The sequence below is a fragment of the Larimichthys crocea genome, chromosome XVII, assembly GCF_000972845.2.
Source record: "Larimichthys crocea isolate SSNF chromosome XVII, L_crocea_2.0, whole genome shotgun sequence".
NCBI lineage: Eukaryota > Metazoa > Chordata > Actinopteri > Sciaenidae > Larimichthys > Larimichthys crocea.
The window spans coordinates 29374196-29399142 of record NC_040027.1 but is presented as its reverse complement, the minus strand read 5'-3'; the positions used below and the strand labels follow the sequence as shown (position 1 = coordinate 29399142).

Sequence of the window (24947 nt, the reverse complement as noted above, 5' to 3'; positions counted from 1 at the left end):
CACCGTCGGCTTGGTTTTAAATGGTTTGTCTGTGCACTGTACTTTTCAAAATAACTGTAGAATGACATATACTTTAATGTTATAGTACACTTCATTATGACTACTTGAACATGCCGTACTGAAAACAGTACATGCAAAAGTACATATTTGGTTTAAGAATCTTCCATCAGTCTTTCATCTCAGCTGGCTGAGCTGTTTCTTTGCGTCAGATCTCACTGCTGACAGTCTCTAATCCGTCTGGCCAGCAGCCTGGAGGAGGAAACATTGTTCAGTCTCACAGTGTTTACATCTCCTGCCTCCTCCGGGTGAACAAACCCTGCTGCTCAGAGGAAAAGCGAGAGTCTGCAGTTTTGCTGAGAAAAACCAAGGTCCATCCATCTCTGTTTAGAATATCAACAGCTGGCAGTAAAAAATAGAACCACCTTTCATTAACCTTCACCACTATTTCCTCCATGTTTAGAGTTGTTTTTCTCTTTTTACATCTAACTGATACCTGGCTCGGATTTGGTCCATTTAAGATGATTCTGCAATAGAGTATACCATAGATTTTAAGTGTGGCAAAGTGGGAGTAGCTTTGCTTTCTATCAGGAGACCCTATTAGGAGTAAGGAGCATGAGAAGGACAGTTTAACTCTTGGTCTTTTTTTATCTTGTTTCTCTTTCATTCATGGCTTCTCCTATTCCATACTCTCTATCTAAACTGCGAAGACACCCTAACCTCTGACCTTCAGAAACGATAATGCTAACAGTGTTTACAAAATGAACATTTTAAAAACCATCAGCCGGATTTTACACATTAAACCCAAAATGTTTAAAAACCCTTTTTTAAGCAGTGCATAACCATGTGAGTAGTGCGTGAACTTTGCAGCCAAAAGTCTGTTAAAGGAAAATAAGAGGAAAGTAAGAAGTAGCATTAGAGAGAATAGAAGGAAGGGGAAAACAGGAAAGAAAAGGAAAAGAAGCAGGAGGAGTGAGGGAGAAAAAGAAAATTAGACCAAAATAGGAGAGCAAGAAAAAACAGGAGAAGCAGTGAGATGAGTAGAGGAAAGCGGGAGGAGGAAAAGCAAGAGAGGAGAAGGGGAAGGGGGCAGAAACCGGTCTGAACCAGTGTAGGCTGACTCTTGGGGCTATATACCCCTCCTCACTTCCCTCCCTCCTCCTACTCCCCCTCCTCCTCCTCGTCTTTCCTCTGACTCAGACTGGCTGAACTTTTTCTTTTACTGCTCATCATCATGTGCTTGTTGTCACCAGGAACAAGTTGGATACACATTCCCCAGAAGTGCAATAGGATCCACTGCAGAGTGAGGGCGCGGAGAGTGGTGGTCATGACGGGATGATCTGGGACTTATGGTAACGGGCAGGTGTTCCCCTGTGCATTACATAAGGAATCATGAAGTGACCTGAGAGAGACAGATTTGGGTGTATTGGTTATCAGCATGCTTGGCATTAGTGAACATTCACACATACTTCTGTTGGTACAGTTTGTTTCATGCTGGGTGTAATCATCGGGCAACTATTTCTGGCCATAAGTTGTACTGTAGATCTATGTGTGGACAACATAAAGATGAAATGGAGTGTATCTTCTTTCAGTCCTACTGCATAAGATGAGAGATTTATGTCTTGTTTATTCAGTTCAGTTTATATAGGGCTCTTTTCTTTTACCCCAGATCATCAATAAAATAGACTTTTTAAAATAAATACACTAACGAAACATAGCGATTATGTAAAAAAAATGTCATGGAAATAAGGAAGATTGTTACAATAGGTAAAATACGTGAATAATTTAAAGATAATCTGCTGCTGGCATAGAGAAATCAAACTTTGTTAATTCTGGAGGAAATTAATTAAAAACTATTTTAAAAAAATACTCTACCAATTTTTTCATACCCTGTACTGATGTGCCAGCTGTGCTTCAAAACATTTCAACACTTTTACATACAAACCACTTTCGGAGAAATGATGGCTTTGCTTAATCCATTTAGGTGTCGGATGATGGTGGTGATGAGGAGAAGTTGATGAAGATGATGATGATGTACTAAATAGTGGTCATATTGGGTATATATACAGCAATTATTGGCTTCTCAGGAATAAAGTTACACACATGTGATGGTTTAATGAGCCAGAAAGAACCTAAGAGAAACAAAAGGAAAAGTATTGATTGGTTTGCAATCAATCATGGGATGAATATAGAAATGACGTGTTGTAAAAACACTGTATAGAACAGTAGGTGTGCATGTTTGGAGTGCTGGGGCCTCGTAGTTGCAAAGCCATTTAGTCTTGTTTTTTAGTAGGTGAGAGCTGTTATAAAACGTTGTTATCAAAGGGGGGCAATGAGGTCAGAGGCAATGGTGTGTCTCTGTCTCTCAGCCTGATGTAAGCTGGTTGTCGGTCACCGAGCTCATGAGAACTGACACTATTTCTGGACTCAACCAGCTGCCAAGTCCTAAACTTGCTTTCCTGGACCGGTAAATGCTGGCTGCAATCTTCATTGGGAAATCACACACGCTCTATTAATGGACAATATTTTCCCATTAATCATCACTTAACAGAGCAAACATGGAATCACTGCATATCACAGCCAATTCACAGCAGTTTGCCTCGGTTTCCGTTTTAGTGGTTGGGGTTGGACAGATATTGTAAACAATGGTGAATTTTTTTAAACAAATTTGCTGCACAAATTCTATTTAGTTTGTCACTAGTCTTTATTTTTTGGAGGGAGTATTACATAAGTTTACCTCTTTGGCCCTTAAACGCGACAAGGGGCCCCAACCAGATCCTGTCTCCAGCCCAGTGGGTTGAAGCCTTCATTGGATGAGGAGGAGGCAGAGCTGGAGGTCAGACTCCTGACTTCTGACCTCACCCCATAACTCTGCCAGGAGCCTCGCTACATGCTGAGTGGTCATCAATACACTGCAGTTTGAGATAGTAACTGCTCTGTGCTGACTCACAAGTTTTATAATGCATGACTAAAAGCAGCTGTATGCTGCTGGAGCAGCCCAGAGCTGCTGTACTAAATACAGTGAGATCATGTACTTTCACTGGCCACAGGACTTCTTCTTTCCATTATGATTCTGGCAAACTATATCAAGTGTGTACACATTTTATTTACAAAACAAAAACATTGATTCAAATAAAATCTGCTCACTGGGTGTACAGTATATATACATTTTTCAGGATTTATTGTGCTTCTGGATTTTTGTGCTCACACATTATTAAAGTCTTTTTTCTGGCTGAGCTTTTTGACTTTCTGCTGGCTAACTTCATAGTAGTACATGCACGACGTGAAAACAGTCTTTTTAATTGAATAAAATCCAGTGGATCAAATTGTGAATATATGGGAAATAATTTCACATTGCTTGTGATGCTCTGGTAGCTTCCTTGCAATTGTTTTGGTCTCTTAAGCTATCCATTAGGTTTCCCTCCAGATTCAACTAGAGGGTGGAGGGTTGAGGCCATCAAGTTCCTCAGTGATGGTCTTATTTGTTCACAGTAATAGTGTTTCAGAATGTACAGTCCCACTAATTATCAGTCTAAACCTAAAAAGCACATTTGTGAAAGTTGATACTAACAGGAGAGTGGTGAAAAATTCAATGAAAACTCTCTCACATTCTTCACCAACGACCCTCAAGTATGTTGCGCTTAAGCTCACTTACCAGCAATAAACCTAAGGTTAGGTTTGGTGAGTTTAAATGTGTGGAAGTGATGGACATGGTGCATGGCATCGCAATGAGAAAGCTTTGTGGATAAATAGTGGATAAAAAAAGCCCAAAGGTACAAATTATGAATGAGTGTCCCATGTCCAAATCCAAATCCTCACCACCTCATTGATTGGAAAAACATGCAGTATAGTCTATGCATAGCATACTTGGGCAAAGTTTTTCATTCTGCCACAGCTGAAAATCAGTTCCACCTGGACAGAGGCGAGGCAGTACTACTTAGTTTTTCCATTGCATAACTCGCCAGCTGCATTTTATTGATTCCTCTGGAGAGTTAAAAAATCTTGCGGAAGACATGCCCACCCCCCTTTTGTTTTACAGTGAATAGCTTAATGGATGTATCTATCAAAACATTGTGTGTGTGTGTGTGTGTTTCCTTTTTTTTGATACATCTGACAGTTTGGAAAAATGTGATTTTCTGGATTTTTAGCTGCCAGACTTTATTAGAAACCCTCCAGTAGCTTAATGGTAGAAATGCTGCGACTTTGTTTTCCTACATAGTAAAACTGGAGGAAGGCCTACAGAAATGTAAATACTGTGTAAATACACTCAGGGAGTCAACAACCTTTAACCTCTGACCTCTAATTCTGAGGGACCATTTATGGCCAGATTACAGATGTTCTGTTTGTATTTAATGGAGCCTTAAGGTGCGACGCCACCTGCACCTGGTTTTTGTGGACCAGGACCATTGTGCAAATCTCTTTGTTGCATTTTTGTTTTTGGCTTGTTTAAGCTGCACAATTTGGACCAGAGCTTGTAAACCAAAGGAACTCGCAAGCAATCTGTTTGTCAGACAGAAAACTGCTCGTCCTGCCAAGATAGAGACAGAAATTTTAGGCAGGAAGAGGGTGTCAAAACAACTTAAACTAAAATGAAACGATTGTCCTGCAGTCACCAGGATCAGTGTGAACAAACACATTCAAGTCTGTGTGGCTCTCATGAAGCTCAGCTGTGCTTGTTTCTTTTAAAAGTGACCAAACACAGCAGTAACTCTCCTTCTGGTGACCCATCTCACAGTTAGTACAACTCACTGCAACAAGTCCACATACACACACGAAATATATAGATTGCATATGCTGAGCATCTTAGGGAAGCTTCTGTAACTAGGTTGGGTAATTTGTTAGGAAATATTTTCAAAGAAGTAACAAAAGCATGGCTCATCATAGTTTTATTTGTCTTATCTAAGCAGAATCTGTTCCTTGAGTCTTAAAATACTCAATAATAAGTGACATACGTTTAAGTTCTGCTTCTTCTGCGTTAAATTCAGTTCAGATCTAAGCAAAAAGAGGAAATACAATGAAAATTACAACATGGCAACAATAACCCATACAGGGCACGTGTGTGTTTGTGCACGTGAGAACTGTCCCTATCTATCGTTATATAGATACACGCCTGAGTATCTTAGCCTTGATTCATTGCACAGAGAGGGGTGATAGCTGCTACATGCATTCTTTGCATGCAGATAGCTACTGGCATTGCAGCGGGCACTGCTAAGACCCTCAGTTGCGGCAAATGGCAGTCGAGGCACGAAATTACCCCTCTCTCTAACCACCTCCCCACCCCAAATCCATCCGCTACTCCGCTAACCTCGCAACCTTGCTATGGGGCTGGGCCAGTGAGAGGCAGCACAAACCGGTGTGAGCCAGTGCTGGGAGCTACATCACCCCCCGCCTCCTCCTTCCTCTGACTTCTTCCTCCCATATGTGAATACATACACAGATACACACACATATCAGGATTAACAAATTTATGAGCGCCTGCCATTGTCTGTATTCACTCTGTGATATCTGACCCCAAATTTAACATTGATCTCAGACTGAGCATGGACTACAGTGCATTTTTGCCTGAAGAACATTCAAGTTTTTTATTTTTTATTCCAAGTTTGATTCTTTAATTGTAGCTGGTTTGTTTGATTATTTTTTATTCATTTTGCCAATAAGTCAGGTTCTTAACATGATATAAACAGCATGTAAAGACATATTTACCTTCATACCTTCACACGATCATCAGTTCTGATCTTACCCTCAAGTCTTTCTACCTTCTAACTTCTGGCAATTTATAGTCCTAATTCTGATCTCTCAAAGAATCAGTGTGAAGGATTTAGTGGCATGGAGCAGTATAGTTGCGGATTGCAACTCCCTCACCTCACTCTGTAGAAATGTGGCGGTTCAACATGGCGGACTCCTTAGAAGAAGTACCTGTAGATGAAGAAGTTAACAAAACAATAACAGTTCTTATTTTCACCTGATTATACACTAATGAAAACACAGTTATGCATATTACATAGACATGCAAGAAGTAAATAGAGACCTTCATTCAAATTCAAAGTGTCTATTTACTTCTTGCATGTCTGTGTATGTTCCATTCTGCCATATTCCATAAATAGAGCCCCCTTAATCTGACACACTGGACCTTTGCTAACCTAATTTTTACAGACTCAAGTCTGTATACTATATAGGAATTATAGTATAAAGATTTATCTGTAGAAATTAAGACTGTAACCTCAATTCTCACTGTGGAGGTCTAAAACTGGTCCTCACAAAGAGAGAAAAACAACTATACTTCTCTCTCTCTCTCTCTCTCTCTCTGTCTCACACACACACACACACACACACACACACACACACACACACACACACACACACACTTCCTCTTCTGTCCCCCAGACACACTCTGAGCTCGAAATGTCCTGAGTTGCATATATACAGAAACAGAAAATAGGATGTGTAACTGTTTGTCTCCAGGCCTTTAAATCATGATGAGAAAATGTGATCCCATATTGTTTCTCTGTGTTTAGATTAAGAAGTTGATCTCTTCCAGGCAAACAGTCAAACACAGAGTCTCTCATGTTATTGAACCATCATTGGTTGGGTCAGTCAGGGACAGACTTTTCTGAAATCAAAACATCTGGGGTTTTTTTGGAAGTAAGGCTCATAAGTACAATTGTATCTATTAATTGCAGTAAAATGTTTTTTAGCCACAGTGAAAGAATGTGTTTCTCTGTGAGCAAACACAAAGTTTAGCCAGAGTGATCCAAGTTTACAAGGCCTTTTCCTGTTGTTGGGGAGCTGGGAGGTATTTTGGAGAGCCAACTTCCCATTAAGTTCCCACTCATTCAAGGACACTCTTAGTTTGACTCCTTTCTGGAGTTTAAAAGGGAAAATGTGAGAAAACTTCCTTCAATTAGCCCAGATGCTGTCACACTATGAAAATACATACAGCACAGCATGCACTTTTTATGTATTTGCACAAGCCTAACGAAAAGGGTTTTTCTGACAAGTTTAAGCCATCATGTAGGAGGTTAAGTTTGACCATAACTTCAGCACAAATTGGGTAGCCGCTATGGACTTGGATTGAAGGGTTGAATTCCTTTTCTTTTTAAAAGTTTATAGAAAAAAAATAAGACAATCATCATTTTAGATGTGTGAAAAATTACATTACATTGGTACCATGTTGTATTTATCTAAACCAGTTATCTTTCATGCTTGGGAAATTGCTACTTAACAATTAACCCTTACTGTTTGTGTATGAGCTCAGTTAGCACCAACGTTTCTAAGATTAAAATTTCAGACATAAAATCAATTAAGGCAATCAACACTCAAAAACACATTGTGCAATTTTACTTCACTTCTGGCTTTTGCATGGGATTAACTCCATTTCAACAAGGGGAGTTATCATCACTGACAAGTTGCAATCTGTCTTGAGTGACGTTTGAGAGAGAGCACTGGAGAATTCAGAGTGGTGAAAGGTTTTGTATTGGCTGTGTTACATGACCCATAAGTTGTCACTATGTCAACTTGTTTTCAGCATGAATGACTGACTTGCACTGCTACGACTTGACTGGCAGATTCTGATGCAGAGGGAAGAGGGAAGAAGTCGGCATGTTTTCATGTACAGTACAGAAGTCTATATACAGTGCAGAAGCAGTGGGGGGAAGGGGTCTCAGTCACATGCTCAGAGCCGAGGAACAGGAAAACCAAGGAAACACAGAGGAAACACAGGAAGCACTTTTCTCCTCTCACCATGCGTGATGTGCATCACAGTAGGTTCGCGTGTTTGAGAGTGTGTGTCTGCTGGCAGCATGGGGGCGTGTGCAGCTGATTTTATCTCCACCTGCAGAAAACAGAGGCAGCAGGTCCACTGCCTTTCAATACAAACTGTACTCAGTTCAAAGGAAGGGCCACAGAGCAAAATCAAGAAAGCTGTTTCTTATTTGTTCAGGTACACAGTTATTTGGCTTGAAAAGGTTTTAGATTTAACAGCCAGGAGCAATATAAATCATATAACATATCATATAACAGCATTTCACCATAGGAGTCAATTAATTGCACTATTAATATATTGGCATTTTGGAACAGAAGGCCTTCACACAAATAGAGTTTGCAGAGTTAGTCCAGTCACCCACTTGGCTGTGACCTCTCACCCAGTTCCTGGACATCCCATAGTTTCCCCTCTGCAAGGCCGTAAACAAACCATCTGCCCCCTCACCTGGATTCCACTTCTTCCAAACACAGTTTCCAGGAGATGTGGCTTTACTGATTGATATTATTATAACACGGCTTATTTATCTGTTTATTATTATTTTAATAACTTTTGCACATTGCCTCAAAGGGTTAGAAATGTCCCCTCATAACTCAAATGCCAGCTCTGCTCTTTTCTGTGCAGAGATTGCGTGTTCTCCTCATACATTTCTACCTAAAGACATGCATTTGCTGTATTCTGAATCTACAAGTGTTTTTGCCTGCCAAATAACTGCACTTAAAGGGTCCCTGAGAAATTTCACTATGACTTCCCGCAGCCTCAAAATAATTAGGACTGTTAAAATGAGGATTGTGGATGATTTCTAGCTTGGTCATAATGTACTGTTTTTCTTATTTTGACTCAACACAAAAGTAGAAAAAGAGTTCACACTCACTAAACTGATTAAACAAAGGCTTCAAATACTGATTGATTAGAAGGGGAGAAGAAACACCAGAAACATTTTGGCCTTAAGCCTTTTTCATTGTGCACTTATTCTACATTACCACAAGACCACCTACTCTGATAATGGTTGAATAGAAGTTACATAGGATGTTTCACCAAGTACAAAAGATACAGGAAATTGTCTAGTTTGACTCTTGAATACATTGACAGCTGACAGGTACATAAACATAAAAACAGTCATGGTACAGAGATAACCTAACATCATATCAAACATTAAAGATAAGTGGAGACAGACCATACAAGTTTGTGGTGGAGAGGGCTCCTGCAACATGCCGGATTTGAGAGATATTTATTGTTTCAGAGGTGCTGCTCAAGATCAAGTTTTCCACAGGACATACTTACCATACCAATCATTTCTCACTTAAACACAAAAACTATGAAAACATCACAACATATTGGTACAGTACACCTAGGTAGACTATACTGTACACCAGTGTGCATATTATATACATATAGTATAGTTTCTTTCTGATTTTTTTCCCACTTGTTTAATAAAACTGGATTTTTATTGGCCCTCTACTGTGGCTGCTTGGAGTGCATTAAACAGTAAACACATCTGCAAAGCTCTGCAAAATATGTACATTTATGAAGATACTAAAACAAAAAGCATTGTGTTCAAACAGGCCACAAGACGTCATTGTCATAAGCGTTTTAAAGAGCCTGCAAGTAGGCCAACTGTAAGAGCTGCAAAACACATTGGTCTGAAACTTTTTGTTTTTCTAGGTGTGTTCTGTCTCATCAAGACATTTAAAGTTGGTCTGTGGTCTACCGTTTAAAGGGCCATGTGATGACACCACAGATAAGACAGTGTGGCATGTCAGGGGAAATTCTGTATTTTGTCTCTGTCATGATTGGCTGAGCAGCGACTTTTTTTCAATTAAATGCGCTTGACAACAGCACAGCCAATGAGCGAAGAGTGAAAGGTGGGGCCTGATGTTCCCAGCTCTCTGTGTCCACAGACACACATATACACAGTTTTTACTTTCACTTCCCCTTTGAAGTAGAGACCAGTGCTTTGAGTTTGTCTATTGCTTTGCAAAAGTTTTGCAGGTCATGTCTGAACATGTCAGTCTGTGAAAATGCACTACATTTTTTTTTTTTTTATGTTTTGTTATTATAGAAAATCTTGAGGAGCCAAATATAGCTAATAGATGATACACAATAAGATAGAAATATATATATAAAGGAACAAAAAACAACACAAAGAGAATAATCTGAGTTGTGCATACAAAATAGAATAATGTGTGCAGCGATAGCAGTATCAGGAGAAATTGACAACATGCACAATTTGCTAATAATTTGAGCTGTGATGAAGAGTGAAAGTGAGAGATGACTGAAAGTAACTCGTACTGTATGTGAAATTGCTGTGAAATGACGCAAATTGTACGTCAGATTCAAGTCTCTGTATTTGTACAGGAAGTCACACACAGATGAAAGAAAGAAAATATGCAACACTGTTTATTGGCTTCTGAAGTTAAAAAAAATGAATTAACGTTTCAGCCTCTTGATGCTCTTTTGTGACTGATTTCTAATGAGGTCAAGATCACTTCAAATTTCTTTACTGCAAATATTACAGGCAGTCTGCAGTAAAGAGGTCAAAGGTCAGAGCAGAAAGTTTTATTGTTGCTGACTGCTGCAGGCAAGTATCATTAGAGAACGACTTTGGTTTGTTGTTTCAGGGTTTTCTGAGCTCTGCACTCTCAACACACACACACACACACAGAACCTGAAAGGCTTGTTTTGGATTTAGCTCTAGATAGTTAGAAGTGTTTATTGGTGCAGGTATCCCTTTCTCTATGTATTAATATTTATTTCATAACATTTGTTTAACTAATGTATGTATTTGTTTGTGTTGCAGCAAACTCTGCCACAGAGCCTCACATCTCCGTCCTCACATTGGTGCTGCTCATACTGGGAGTTCAACACTGACAAACAGACTGAACAATAGTGGCAGTTTGCGTGCACATTAGCTGAAAGCACTCACACACACACAAATTAATACAGACATACACCAGTCCAAACAAGCAGAGAGGCCGCCCACAGACACACTCACTCTCTCTCTCCCTCTCTTATGCACACACACACTGGCACACTGTTAGGCACGCACATCCTCCATATGTTATCACACTTAAATGTCTGGAGCCTCACCACAGCTGGTGCTGCACAGAGGAAGCACGTGTTTGTGTGTGTGTGTGTGTGTGTGTGTGTGTGTGTGTGTGTTTGTGTGTGTGTGTGTGTGTGTGTATGTGTGTGTGTGTGTGTGTGTGTGTAGACTTCTATGTGCCTGGTATTCAGCAGAGCAGTTGTCAGTTGTTGCTGTATTTATAATTGTATTCTCCTGTGCACATGTTGGTCTATCATTTGTTCATTTGGTATCTGATCATGCATACAGGCTGTTTTTGCACATTACAATATTAAGTGTGTGTTTGCACATGTTATAAATGGGTATATGTGCATATTTTTATTGATATATGATTTGCTTATATTGTTTGTAAGTATTTAAGGACATATAACATCTGAGGCCTTAACAAAGTGACTTTAAGCAGCCCCTTAAGCATAATAGTGGCATGACATCACAATTAAATGTCATATCTTTGTATGTGACTTCCTCATAAATGTGAACAAACTGCACAGACTGTGCGTCACACCTGGCTTACTCTCAGATCACAAAGCATCCAGTGTGTGTGTTGACAATATTATTAACGTGTTCTTGTTTGTCGAAGTCAGATATCCCTGTTTGGCAACAGGAAATACTTTTCATGTTTGTGATTGGCTGATTAAAACACAGTATAGCTTTGTCTTCTGAGGCCAGTGGCCTCATGGATGTGATAAAACACTCCAGGGTGTCCTGACAGGGAAAATATATAACTCTGTGCCTCAACCTTATCCTTTACCTTTCTATTTTAGGCCACCTCATTATTTGCTATTAAATAAATGAATCACATTTCTAAGTGAGACCTCTAATTCAGCAAAATTACAATTACAATTTGTGGAACTGAAACTGAGATTTGAGTTTTAAAAGTTTAAAAAGTAATTTGAACTGTGGAAAACTAATATTCTTATGTCTGTCATAACTGTGTCATAAAACAGATCTAAACCAGCTTGGTGATGTTGTGTCAATCAATATTGTTTAAGATGTGTAATATTTTCCAACTACACATATTTTTGTAAGTGAGTTGTCACGTCAGTCAGTACAGTTCAGCTTCAGTATAGTAAGGGGCGAGGAAGAGGTCTTTCTGCTGTGTTTACACCAGTTTCTATGATTTTTATATGTCACAGTCTATCATATGATAGACTACTGTGCAGGACTTGATTGTGGCACAGCTAATCTGGATGTTTTTTGTTGTCATGTTGTTCTTACAGCTAATCCACCTGTCAGAGTTCGAAACTCAGGCACTGTGTTCTCATTGCAGGCCACCAAGTTTGCCTGTTTGTCTTCATTCCTTCATCCATTCAAGAGGCTGTTTTTGTTTGGTTGGTCTATTTGGTTTTGCTGATTTATATCAGATATGACCCCACAATAGGCCTTCTGTGTCAGGGGCATTCCTGTGCCTTACTGATTTCAGGTACAGAGAGTCCTCATCATGCTTCACTTTCACAGATGGAATCACATATCCATACTTGCTTTCATCATGACATATGTTCACAAACTGACAAACACTGATAAGGAAAAAGAAAAAAAAGAAATCTTGCATCTGGTCACTCAATCTTCTCCACATTTCTTTCTCATCTGTTTTTTTTTAGATATTTTGCCTTATCAAGAAATAACAATAAAAAATCGCCATATAAGTACTGTATTTTTTTATTTATTGTGAGTTTGTTTCATAGATGTCTCTCTCTCTCTTCTGCTTTTATTCTTGTTCTAGTTTGCATGCGACTTGTCCCTCTGTCTATCTTCACCATCAAAACACTATTATTCTTAGTCTTTTGTTTAGTGTATGGCGTGACCAGAGCCTTCTTACATGTTGTTGTGCATAGTTCTGTGCATTGTAAGTGTACATTTGATGGACGAGAAAATGAGCATGGTGCAGTCACAGTTTAATGCAGGCCAGATGCTCAAGAACTATAAAACTCTGTGGTTTGACTGCTGCTTTAGGATGAATGTTGTTAGCAAAAGGAAACTCACTTTCATGTACAACAAGAATAGAGAGCAATATAAATGAATATGATATTAACATTTCAGTCATTTTGCTGATTGGAAGTGCATTTGCAAAACAAAAAACTCGATGAAAATGACATTGTGTGGGGTATCATTTAGCTCAGTTGGTAGCGCAGCCGCCCCATGTACAAAGGCTCAGCCCTTGCCGCAGCAGCCCAGAGTTCGAATCCGACCTGTGGCCCTTTGCTGCATGTCGTTCCCCATCTCTCCCCTGACATTCCTGTCACTCTTCAGCTGTCTCTATACAATAAAAGCTTGACAAGCCCAAAAAATCATCTTTAAAAAAAGAAAGAAAATGACATTGTGGATGCTTTTTTGTGACCAAATGAAAAGTACTGTATGTTCAATCAAAACAACTTCAAACCTGACAGTCTCTCAAGTTATGGGTTTTATACTTACATTGTTAAACCTGTCTTAGTCAAACCTAGAAATTACATCTATACACCACTAATTTGCAAATAACTATTGAAAGAAACGTAACCTGTATTTTGTGGTATCTTCAACAACAAAATAGAAAATGGTTTTAACAAATATATCTGGCAAGTCACAAAAATGTTCCATCCATCCATTTTATCATGGATCATTAAACACAAATGAGATCAGATTTGTAAACATCACTGTCCTCTATTGACACTGTTGTTTTTGTTCAGGATTCAGGATTTTGATGTTTGATGCCAAAAATGTGTAAATTCATCTTCATAACAGTCCTCAGAACATCAACTTCTGCTGGATGTTTTCCCACTGTTGTGTATTTATGTGACCTGGACCGAGAATTAAATCAGCTGAGTGACCTTATGACTCTCCAGCTGGACTTTTGGCTGCAGGAGCACAGCTATGTGGTTTCCCATGGGGTTCTGGTGGATGGATGTCAGGGGGGAAACATCAGGGGTTTAATCTGTTTTCCCAGTTCTGTTTCCCCAAAAGATTCCCTACTGAGTTCATCTTTTTTTCTTTTCCAGAGGAGCAGATCCAGACTGAAGGACCTCAGAGCTACTGTGACAAAGCAGTATGAAAGAACAGTATGTTTTTTTCTGCATTTATAACTTTTAAAACTTTTTTTATTTATTCCAAAACACACTAAATGATGAAAAAAAAAATTTGTTTTATTTTCTGTTTCATTTTACAGAATATTGCTGTTAGTAATGGTAACACATGGCAACATGACCTATGAACATGAAAGTAATATCACTTGCCAGGCTGGAAATGAAGGGGAACTCACAGTGATATCATTCAAGTATGTAGATGGTTTTTGACCCGCCTCTGTGGTGTTGATCACATTAGTATCATGTGCTTTTGCATAAGTCATCAGCTTTTAATGTTCTACACCCAAAAGTCGAACGCAAGAGTGTTCAAGGAAAATGTTAATGGAAATAACCATCACATCAGGTTAAAACAAAAAAGAAGAGAACATTTAGATATAAGAGAACAGTTCATTGTCATGTCACTAGTATTAGTTCTCTACAACGTTACAGGAAAAGCCTCACTTTCATTTAAAGGCAAATTTGTATCATTTGTATAATTTGAGAAAATGTGTATGTTGGAAAACATTCTACATGAAGTTATTTGATGAAGTTACTTGAAGAGGTAAAAATCATTAACTGTTAAGTTAGAACACACACACACAATCTACACAACACGACAGATGTCGTGCATCAGGAATAATACTGAGCACCATCATTCATAATGTTTATGTAATTAAACAAACTGTATGTCTTATGTTATGAAGATTGATCGGGATCCACAGTGCCTCTAAAACGTTATGACAAGAATTTATCATGTGACAGAAAATAAGTTTGTAATTTTTAAAGCTGAAATAATAAGTCAATTAATTGATTGTTATGCTAATATACCAACTATTAATAATTGAATGATCATTTAACACATTTTTCATGATTTTCTCTGTTTTATTTTATTGTAAATTTTATTTTGGGGACTTGGACTGTTGATATGACAGAAATGATATTAGAACATGTCCCCTTTGGCCTAAGAAACCAAATGTGTCATAGATTAATCAAGAAAAGAATCATTAATTGCAGCCCTGGTTATATTATAACGAAACAATCTTATAATAAATTGTCTGTCATTGACAAGAAGAAGTGTGTTTATATGTCAGAAAATGTTAACTTTGAGGTAAAAGTTCATGCTTGGGAGAAACGTTTGTGTTTTTTTTTTCAAGTTTCTTGTCATGAGAAGAGTGTGATAAACAGACTGTCATGACATGAAAACTAAGTCATCACAGAAGAACATGTTTTTGACCGTTTGACTGGCAGCTGACAGACTGTCAAACTGGTTTGAAAGATGAAAACAAGAGAGACGCCAAAATCCAGCCGCGTCATCCTCCCTCCCCTCCACTCCTCCCACATGACCCAGCGAGTCACCTCATGTTTTTCTGAAAGATGACTCCCTATTCACCAACACCTGGGCTTTAAAAACAGGCACTTTGCCAAGAGAAGGAGAAAAACAAACCTGACAGGTTTCAGCTTTCCTCTCGATGAAAAACAAATGGAGGGGGAGAGGGTTGAGAGGGAGAGATGGAGGAATAGACGGAGAGACACAGAGAGGTGAGGATGAGGGGGTGTTTGGCCTCAGATTCATCCCTGCACGTTCACCAGCTGAGAGAAGAGCCTGTTTTGTTGGCCTTCGACACGGGACCAGCAGGACTTCCTCTGAAGTAGCAGTTTGCTGTGAGCTTGTGGGTGGGGTGATGGTGGAGGGGTGGAAAGGGGAAGAAGGTGGTGGCGCAGGCCCAAAGGCTTGCGGTCATGAGGGAGAAGGGAGGTTGTCCTCTATTTAACCCCCTCCATTGTTGGCAAACAGGCTATAATTCCACAAAGTCACATCCACTCTCCAAAAGTCTGAGAACGTGCCAAGGAATCAGCACCTCAGCACATGTCAGAAGAAAAAACAAAAAAGTCAGTTGCTTTATTTTGTGTTAAGGGAAAAGTTTTCTTGCAGTATTAATAATAGCAATTATAATCTAAACCATAACTGTTTATTTATTAGATGTTTGCCTGATGATTTGTATTTAACTATCTTTGTCACAGTGTGTTCGTGTTTCTTGTTTTCATCCACATAAAATGCAGCCAACACTCGCACGTCCATTAGCCAAACAGAGGTTTTAAACAAAGACAGACATAAAACATGAAAACAACGTGAGGTTGTTTTTACTGTTTCCAAGTCTGAAGTTGTTGCAGTGGTTCTTCCAAAACAACTGTGCTCGCCTGTATAAACCTCTGACACTGTAGCCTCTCCAGGGGATGAGCTGAGCAAAAACAACACACTCCTCCAATCGTGACATCACGGCCAGTTGTTGTTTCTTTCTCAGCGTCGAGGCTTCATGTGGATGAAGAGATAAGAAAATAAAGAGGGAGCAGCAGTAAGTATAAGCAGTAGTTAGTAAAAGCAAAGTGCTGTTGCAACAACACTCTAGAGCCATGCTAGCTGCTCTGAAGGGCTGTATTTACACACAGTGGTGCTTTGGGGTAAATGCTAACATCAGCATGATAACATGCTCATAATGCCATTTCTAGCATGCTTGATGTTCAGCAAATATGTTTACCATTGCAGCTTAGTGTGTTACCATGCTAACAGATGCTTATTGGCACTAAACACAGAGTGCAGATGAGGCTGATGGAGGTTTCATTAGTTTTGAAAAATCTGTTCATAAAACAAACGATTAGACAAATGAATAATTTGACTTGATGACGGGGTTGCATGAAAGGGACAAGTCGTTGAGTCCTTTCAATCTCATGGTCACCAGAAGAAAGTCAGGGGATCACCAAAGTCATTAGGTAACATTGTCTGGGGACCATGAATGTACAGGCTTTTGTGGTATGCATTGAGTAGATGGTGGAGGGATAGGCGCTTATGGAGATTGACTCACTTCTGCAGCCTGTCTCAAGCGACGCTCGAGGAATAACAGTTTTTGGCACTTCCGCATTGGCCTCATTTACCAGCACAAGAGTTCGTTGCTTGGTTACACACTCTGGGGACAATGGCAGTCAGAACAAACTTCTCTGGCAGTTCATCTGATGGCTGTTGACACTTCATTAAAAAAAAAATATATATATATATGTGAATCTGGTGTCACTACAGCAAATCAGGGGATTATTAAAGTCTACTGGATTCATCCTCTGGGGACCATGAATGTCTGTACAAAATTTCAAGACAAATCTTTGAATAACTGTAACATTTTTGGTCACTAAAGTGATGGACCAACCAACAGACCAAAATTGTTGGTTGTATGTAGGTTTAACTTACTTTACTTGTAGTAAACCCATTAACAAAGGACAAAATGATGAGAGATGTGAAAAATGACCTGACCCTGCTATCCTGATAACTCAGTAAACCTGTCTAAAGTGTGTAGACACTGATTTATCCAATCTGCTAAATGTACTGAAACAGATCAGTGGTTGAAGCTCAGAGGTGACACATATTATCTACATTAACTGAGCTGAAGAGCCATTTTACTGCTGCTTGTTTACAGCTCAACCATGGAGGGAAAACTATAGGTTTTCATACCCTTATTGCAGCAATTTCCCATCCCACTGATTCACCTCACTGGGTTAATGTATAATCATCAGATAAACTGATATCTTTGCAAATGTACTGACAGTGCCTGTGAAGTGTTTGCAGTGTAAAACAAGAAGCTTGTTTTATTTCATTACCTGAGATCTAAATGAAAACAAAGTATAGTATGCCCTCATACAGAGGTGTAAGTGACACTAAAACCTAAAATGTGTTTACGCTCACTTTAGTGAGCTAATCTTAGCTCAGTCAGAGTCAAGGTGATAACATGTGTAAACATGTCCTTTCTGGCACAATGAGATTTTTTTGAGATTAAAGTGGAGATCTGGACTTAATTATGGATAGTTTTTATTAAGGCTGCTCTGCAGTGTGTTCAGTTCAGGATACTTTGCATCACACAAATCTCAAACCACACCTCCCTCTGCAGCATTGCATGGACTCGCTGACCTCAGATCTTATCTACATACATTATCAGGACTGAGAACAGCAAATACTTTTATTTACACAAGCAAGACACATTGTAATTAAGCACGATCAGAATCATAACGAAAGCTAAAAATGATTTAATTTCCCAGAATTCCCCTTTTATCTTTTATAATTCACTGAAAATTGAAAGCAAAACTAACTTAAAGGTTATGCAGCTCCCCAGGGAAGCCAGTATTGATAACTGTCCAATCATCATCAACATCCACAAGTTTAATCCAATGCTTGTTTTGGGATAATGGAAACAGTCTGTACATGTAAATGGAAAATATATAGCTGAACACTTTCAAGCAGCTTGTGTTGTTTTGATTATCCTCCCAGTTTCCCATCTGCAAAATATTTTTCCTCCCACATCACTGCTAAATGTAAGGAGACATAACATGTCACATATGTTCCATGATGAAGGCTCAGAGGACAGTCATGCTATGTAGAAAATCATCTGGGATTAATTCTGAGCGCCCACTAAATCTTAAGAGTTGGTATGAGCAGTTCCTCCATCTTCCTGTGCTAATGTTTTGATGAATGGATGTTTGAGCAGAGCCTCATGTTTAGTTTCACATCTGGACTGGGGTGCTGTAAATTTCATGTAAACATACCAACAACTGGAAAGATATTTAAGGTTTCTATGTAAGCAATAAAGGCCAAGGTTGTCACAGGTCAGGGGTTGAGACAAAATATGATTTTACTGATTATAAAAACCTCATTAGGTGATATTGCAAATGAGTTAGCAAACTATGGCCTGTTTACACATCCAGTAGACACAGCGCATCATTAGCATTTGTCAGGTTGTGTCTGTTATGACCTGACAAATGTAAGTCCAATAGCGAGGGGGATGACATGCAACAAAGGCCCTTAGGTTGTTTTTTTGTATATGGGGCTGCATGCTCCACCATGTGAGCCACTGGACACCCCATATCCAGCTCCAACTGCATTCACTGCATTATATTCACTAGATGGTTGCTAACGTTGTCTATGTCGTCTACAGTTTGAATAGGACAGGTGAGACACGGATGCTTTATCATATTTTCTTTTTCTTTCTTTCTTTTTTTTTTGCTGCAGTCATAAACAAAGCTGAATGCCAGATGCCAAAACAATAAAAACTTGTTAAGGTGCTCAGTGGTGCTGGTAGTTTTGTGTAGGTCCATCAGGATGACAAACCACTTTCACATTACATAAACTGCATATATTGTATCTGCTGTTAATAAAACAAGAGTAACAGTCTACAGCTCATGCTTATGTGAGCATGCTGCATTTTTAAGCACAATGTTGCTTTGCGCAAAATGCTAACATCAGTATACTAACATGCTCACAACAGTAATATTAACATAGGTTAACTACAGGTGTTTAGCTAGTATAATATTTACCATCTTAATTTATGCTAATATTTGCTAATTAACAGTGAACAACTAGAGAACTAGATTTGCAGGTATTTGGTTATCAGCAAAAGTATTGCACAAATTAATTTTTTTTCTGCTACATTAAATGTCAAAGGATCACCAAGTCAGCAGGATTCATCCACCATAAAGGTTTGTAAAAGACTTCATAGCAATCCATCAAATAGTCACTAAGATATTTTAGTCTGGACTGACTGAGGGACATTGCCATGTTGCTATTGTGGCTAAAAACATTGATTGATAGTGCTGCTTCAAAGACAGAGCCACTATTTTTACAGTAAATATGACATGATGACTTTTTGGTGGCATTGTTTTTTTGTTTTTGAAATCCTGTAATTTGAAACCCCTTACGTATCTCTGTGACCCTGAATAGGAAAGAAAGATAAAAGACAACCAGATATAAAGCTAAATCCGGCCTGCCATCACAACCTCATGACAACTTCATTTCAGCAGATGGGTAAAGTTTGTAAAGCATGTGTTTACTTCCTCCTGCAAAGAGACGTGTGGTTAGAACAGAACAAAATGTACAGCTAGCAAAGCTTTTATCCTCCTGAACTTACGTGTCAAAGCTGCTGATGAGAGTCAGAGTCAGGTCACGGCACGCACGTTCTCTGTACACCCAGTGACTAAAAATAGAGTTTGTGGTTTGGAAATGATAAAAAACAGAGGACGTATTTGACTTTAATGCATGGATGTGACCATTTAAATCTTCTCTTTCTTTATCTCGCTGTCTGTTTCACTTCCCTCCACAGGGTGTTTAAATTTCACACACCAGTCCGTTTTATTGCTCTACTGTACACAGCTGACTTTATAACCTGCATGCCTCTTACAATAAAACAGCTGAGATAGTGCACACAAAATCCAAGCAGGTCAATGATAATAGTGAAATGGTTTATAGGCCCTGTGCAGTAATACTGTTACATAAGTTAGGTTAAGCAAACATTAAGGTCATTATGGTCACTCAGTGACCAAAAAGGTTTTCTAATAATGTAATATTATACCACAGCCTAACTTTTCAATGATGCAAACACAGGTATGAACTTTGCATCCTTGAAAACCTGATGATTTAAAAATTGTCACAAAGAGATTCAAAGGTAACAGTCTTGAGCTTAAGAAAAAGTTTTGTTATCATGCTTCAGTTGTTACAACTGGATATTGTTTTGGCAGAGCAGATAATAAAAAGAAAACAAAATAAATAGTATTGTCAACATTTTGGCACTTAGGGCTTTTGCAGATATGTCCATGGTAACCAGCCTGAACAGGCTAGATTAGACTAGAGACTCTTATTGTAAGAAGAACTTAAATAATGCATCTCTGTTCCCACAGACCAGAGTTAACTGGCAGGAATACAGGGAAACTTTTAGTGAAAATCCTTTGTTCACGGTTTTAATAAAACACCTTGTGTCAACAGCGTGAAGCTGGCGACATGTCTACACACTAAACCTCCCACAGAGAACCTCATGATGATACAATAAACTTGGCTGGACATTCACACAGTGGCACAGTGCAAAACTGCACGTGCACACATAAATACTGAGCCATGAGTCAGGGTTGCCACCCCCATCACACCACCTCATCCCACATGAGCCAGTGGGAGAAACACAACACACCTCCACGTGCTTGTCTCCTAAAATGTCACATACCAAAGGTTTTGCTTAAAAGACCATATTTTCATAGTCTGAATATACTATTTTAAAAGCTTATTGAAGTTAACTTTGTCACATAATTGTGTGAAATTGGAGGCATGTTGTGATTTCTGCACATTTATGAAAATCAATTTTCCATCTTTGTAGTTGTCAGACTTCTTCAACTGCTTTGTCTCTGATTGTAGACGTCATGCTGTGCTTTTTTGTCACAACTATGTTAACAACTACTTTTAAGGCCATGTTACCCACTGTGTCATACAGAGGTTATCAGTCACATCACTTTTGAACTTATGCTTTGGAGACAAGCAAACCAATAGTGAGAGTAGACTGTGGGTGAGTGCCTGTCTCTGTTGAGAAAAGTGGAAGGAATTTGATTCCCTTGTAGGCAGAAATAATGTGATTCTTACCTTCGTTAAGTGCAGCTTTTGGGAAGAAAAACTGCTTATCAAAGCCAAACATGTTGGCTACCTGTGGGCGAGAGCAAAGACCACCAACATGAATCAAGTTGCTAGAGTTGCTCAAGATGATTTTCCCTTAACATAAAGGGAAAATATTTCACTATTGTACCGTCCACAAACTGATTTTCTGAAATTAAATCACTTTTTTATGGATTTCAGCAGCTTTAGCTGCCAGATCACAGAAGTGCACGGAACACATCTACATTGTGGCTGATACCAGTTCAACCAGCCTAATCCAGAGGAAAAGCTGTCACTGTTTCCTGAAACTGTTTCATCTACAGTTCAGTGAATTTCCACTACTGCTGACTTATGCCCTGGTCAAACATATGTTGGATGTTTTTATGGAGACCATTTTTCATACTTCACACTATCTTAATGGAAAAAGAAGAAATACAACATTACATGCTCTTGCTCCCATTCATCGTCTTTTCCCAAATCTCCAAACTTGACCTTGGTCCATGTTTGTCTCTTTATCTAAATCGTATTGACAGTGACCACAACTCTGTTTACATGGGAACTCTTCCCTTGATTAGTTTCTGTTTTACTTACCCCTAAAGCCTGACGTCAAAACCCAGGATAGCACCTCCCGAGGGACGACAGTAAGAGGATGGGCTGTGAGAAGTGAACAGAGACATTTGTTTCTGTGTTCACTTTGTCAGATGTGTTACATAACTGATAGAAGCAATGCGATAATAAAATTAAGTTGACCACAAATTGACCCCTGTGGGATACTATAAAAGATCTGAAGTACAAGTTTAGACTTACACAAACATTTAGTTTCCAGCACATTACAATGAAGTTGAGCACAGCTATAAAGACATTTTAAGTGTTTATTAATGTACAGTATTTGTCAACATATTCCACATATACACATATAATAATATATAATATATAATAATATAACTTATCTATATTGTCATTCATCGTCTGTTTATAGGCCAGCCTGCAATATGGGTTCCCACAGGAGGAGTTAGACTTAACAAATACATCAATAAACATGTATATCTGCATACAGTGACATTATTTGTGTTATACACTGTGTATTACATGTTTATACTGTTTATGACTGGTAAATTTCTTGACAGTATAATCATTTTTCAACCTCTACCGTTTGAACAGAAAATTTCTCAGCACATACAATATATAACATACATCCATGATGTAAGAACCAATTAGTACTGCACCAGCTCCTTTTACTATTGAGGTCTCAAAATAGATGTGTAAATATCAGCAGCTCAGTTTGCCTTTTCTTTAAGTAAATCAAACCATCAAACCATAGAAAAATTGGACTGTGGGTCATTCAAAAAATAACCTTTCTTCTTCCTATAAACTACACAGGGGTGGAAATCCCTGACAGCCATTGAATAAAGCATGAATAATCTGGAATCTTAAGTTGAAAACAAGTTTATATTTCACCTTTTATTTCTCCAAAGGAAGTTATTTGAGTTTCATAGACACAGATATGTGTAGATAGTGTTCCACGTCATCTTCTGAATGTAAAAACAATGTCAAGGGTACACGATTGTTGTCCTATCCATTTACGGTATATTCCCCTACATGTGCCACATATGACACTGTTTAATACCAAAAAATATCCCTTTACAAATGTTCTATTGTGCAACGTTAGCAGGTAGATTTACAAGTCAATGGAAGTTTCCTTCAGCAACAACAAAGAAGTTCAGATGTCTCTCTTTACAAACTGTACGTGGAAAGTTTTTACGAAATGTATTGTTGTTAGTGCCATTTAATCTTAGGTGTAGTTATTGAATTCAGCAGGAATCAGACTGAAGATTAAATATCTTTTTTCAGAGGTGGAATGATTGGTTTTATAATGTACTTATCTGTAATCAGTGAATAGCATGACTGGTCATTGACCTCTTTGACTATCTTTAAAATCACCTGACTGACCTATTAACATGTGGCAAGAATACCACAATAACTGCTGCCCCTCCCCCTCTCCCTAGTAGAACTATTTGAGTCAGTAAGCGATTAACAATAACAGGTCTGTCTTTTTCCACTTACACGCTTAAAGCGATTCATTCTCTTTTCCTTGTTGCTCTCCTCTACATCAGTTCTTGTTGACTGTAGGCAGGGCAGCCTTACGACCTCTAATGTCTCAAGCAACCACAGCCCTTCGTCTTTCCCTGCAGGGAGTTACACCTCCCCTCAGCAGATCAGATCACTCCAAACAAGGAGGCTCTCATAGCGTGGTAATAACAAGTCCTAGAGAGGCTGAATCAAATAACATTTACATTTTAGGCATTTATCTTATACTCTTATCCAAAGCCATCCATAGCATGTGCAGCAGTTCAGTATGCTTCAGTTCCTACAGTAAATCAGCACAGCAGGAGGAGGTGAGAAGGTCAAGGGTCAGAGAGAGAGAGAGGCATCTGACTATTGTTTCAAGGCATCTTCTTCTTTAAATAGCAGAGTCAACACATGAGAAGTTGTTGTACTTTCACTTTTACATAATCATTATTTTACTTTCTGTAGTATTGACTTATCTATAGTTTCGCTTTATTTTTCTTAGCCATTTCTCTTTCAGTTTTGCTGTAAGCTGTAGCTGTAAACTGTTTTCTGTACAGTTTTGGTTCCTTGCCTCTAGCTAATGCCAGTATTTTAAGTTTATACACGTTTTTATCTTTACTACACCAAATGAACAAAATAATTAAACACAGAAACCATATAGACTGCGTTTGTGCTGTTTTTAAACACACGTCAAGAGGAGGGAGAGGTTTAACAAGCTGATACAGGTACTGCTGAATACATTTTTTGTTGATGTCAGGGCTCCAACAATATACGACGCAGACAACTATCAGACCAATCAAAACAACCCAGAAAAGCAGTTGGCCCACACAAGCTGGAAAGATAATAATTGGGCTCTTTTCAGTAATTAATTCTCTTCCACATGACTCAGCTGACATATCCAGTTCATGCTGTGTGAAAACAAAACCTCTCCCCTCCTGGAGATGGGAGGCCACCATGATACAGAAGTGTAAATTTGATTGAATTATTTGTGTTTCAGCTGCTGTTTCATATCAGAAGATTTAACACTGAACTCAGATGGGATTAGAAATACTGTCCAGCTATTAGTGGTTATCTATAAAAAACCTTTTGAGGTGTTGTAACAAGCAAAGGAAAGCTAAGAAATTACAAAGGGGCTACTATAGTTCGAGCCCTGAGTTTATTTCAAGTCTTCTCCTTCTAAACATTTCAGCATTCTACAGGATATGTGACACCGAGCTGTGCCACACCCCCTATTTCTGATTTAGGAGTATTTACATCTGGTTTGTTTTGCATTCATGGGACATAGTGTTCTTTGAGCCTGGAAAGCAAGACGATTGAGCAATATGTTCAAGTCAAAACTTAGTCGTCTCATCAGCTTACCCCCACCATTGTTTTTCAGCTCTGCAGTTCTGAAAGAGAGAACTATGTGCTAATCTTGTTCTCTATCCAAGAAAAATACATTCCTGAACGCTGCTTTCATGTTTGTCACATTATGGCGGAGAAAGCTTCTCCCTGCAGTCCTGGCAGGCAGCCAGTTCTCCCAACCTAACAACAAAACCACGTGCACGTCGTATG

The 24947-nt window shown here is 38.8% G+C and overlaps 2 long non-coding RNA genes across 2 annotated transcripts; one reads left to right on the top strand and one right to left on the bottom strand.

Annotated features, from left to right (window-relative positions):
* Positions 1-1235: 1235 nt before the first annotated feature.
* LOC113747954 (uncharacterized) lies at positions 1236-14067 on the top strand. The gene is made up of 3 exons (XR_003464019.1): positions 1236-1349; positions 13817-13863; positions 13984-14067. It is a non-coding gene; the product is annotated as an uncharacterized LOC113747954 (long non-coding RNA).
* A 2009-nt stretch (positions 14068-16076) lies between these two features.
* LOC113747955 (uncharacterized) lies at positions 16077-21975 on the bottom strand. The gene is made up of 4 exons (XR_003464020.1): positions 21915-21975; positions 21315-21375; positions 19822-19887; positions 16077-16190 (listed from the first exon to the last, which is right to left on the bottom strand). It is a non-coding gene; the product is annotated as an uncharacterized LOC113747955 (long non-coding RNA).
* Positions 21976-24947: the final 2972 nt, after the last annotated feature.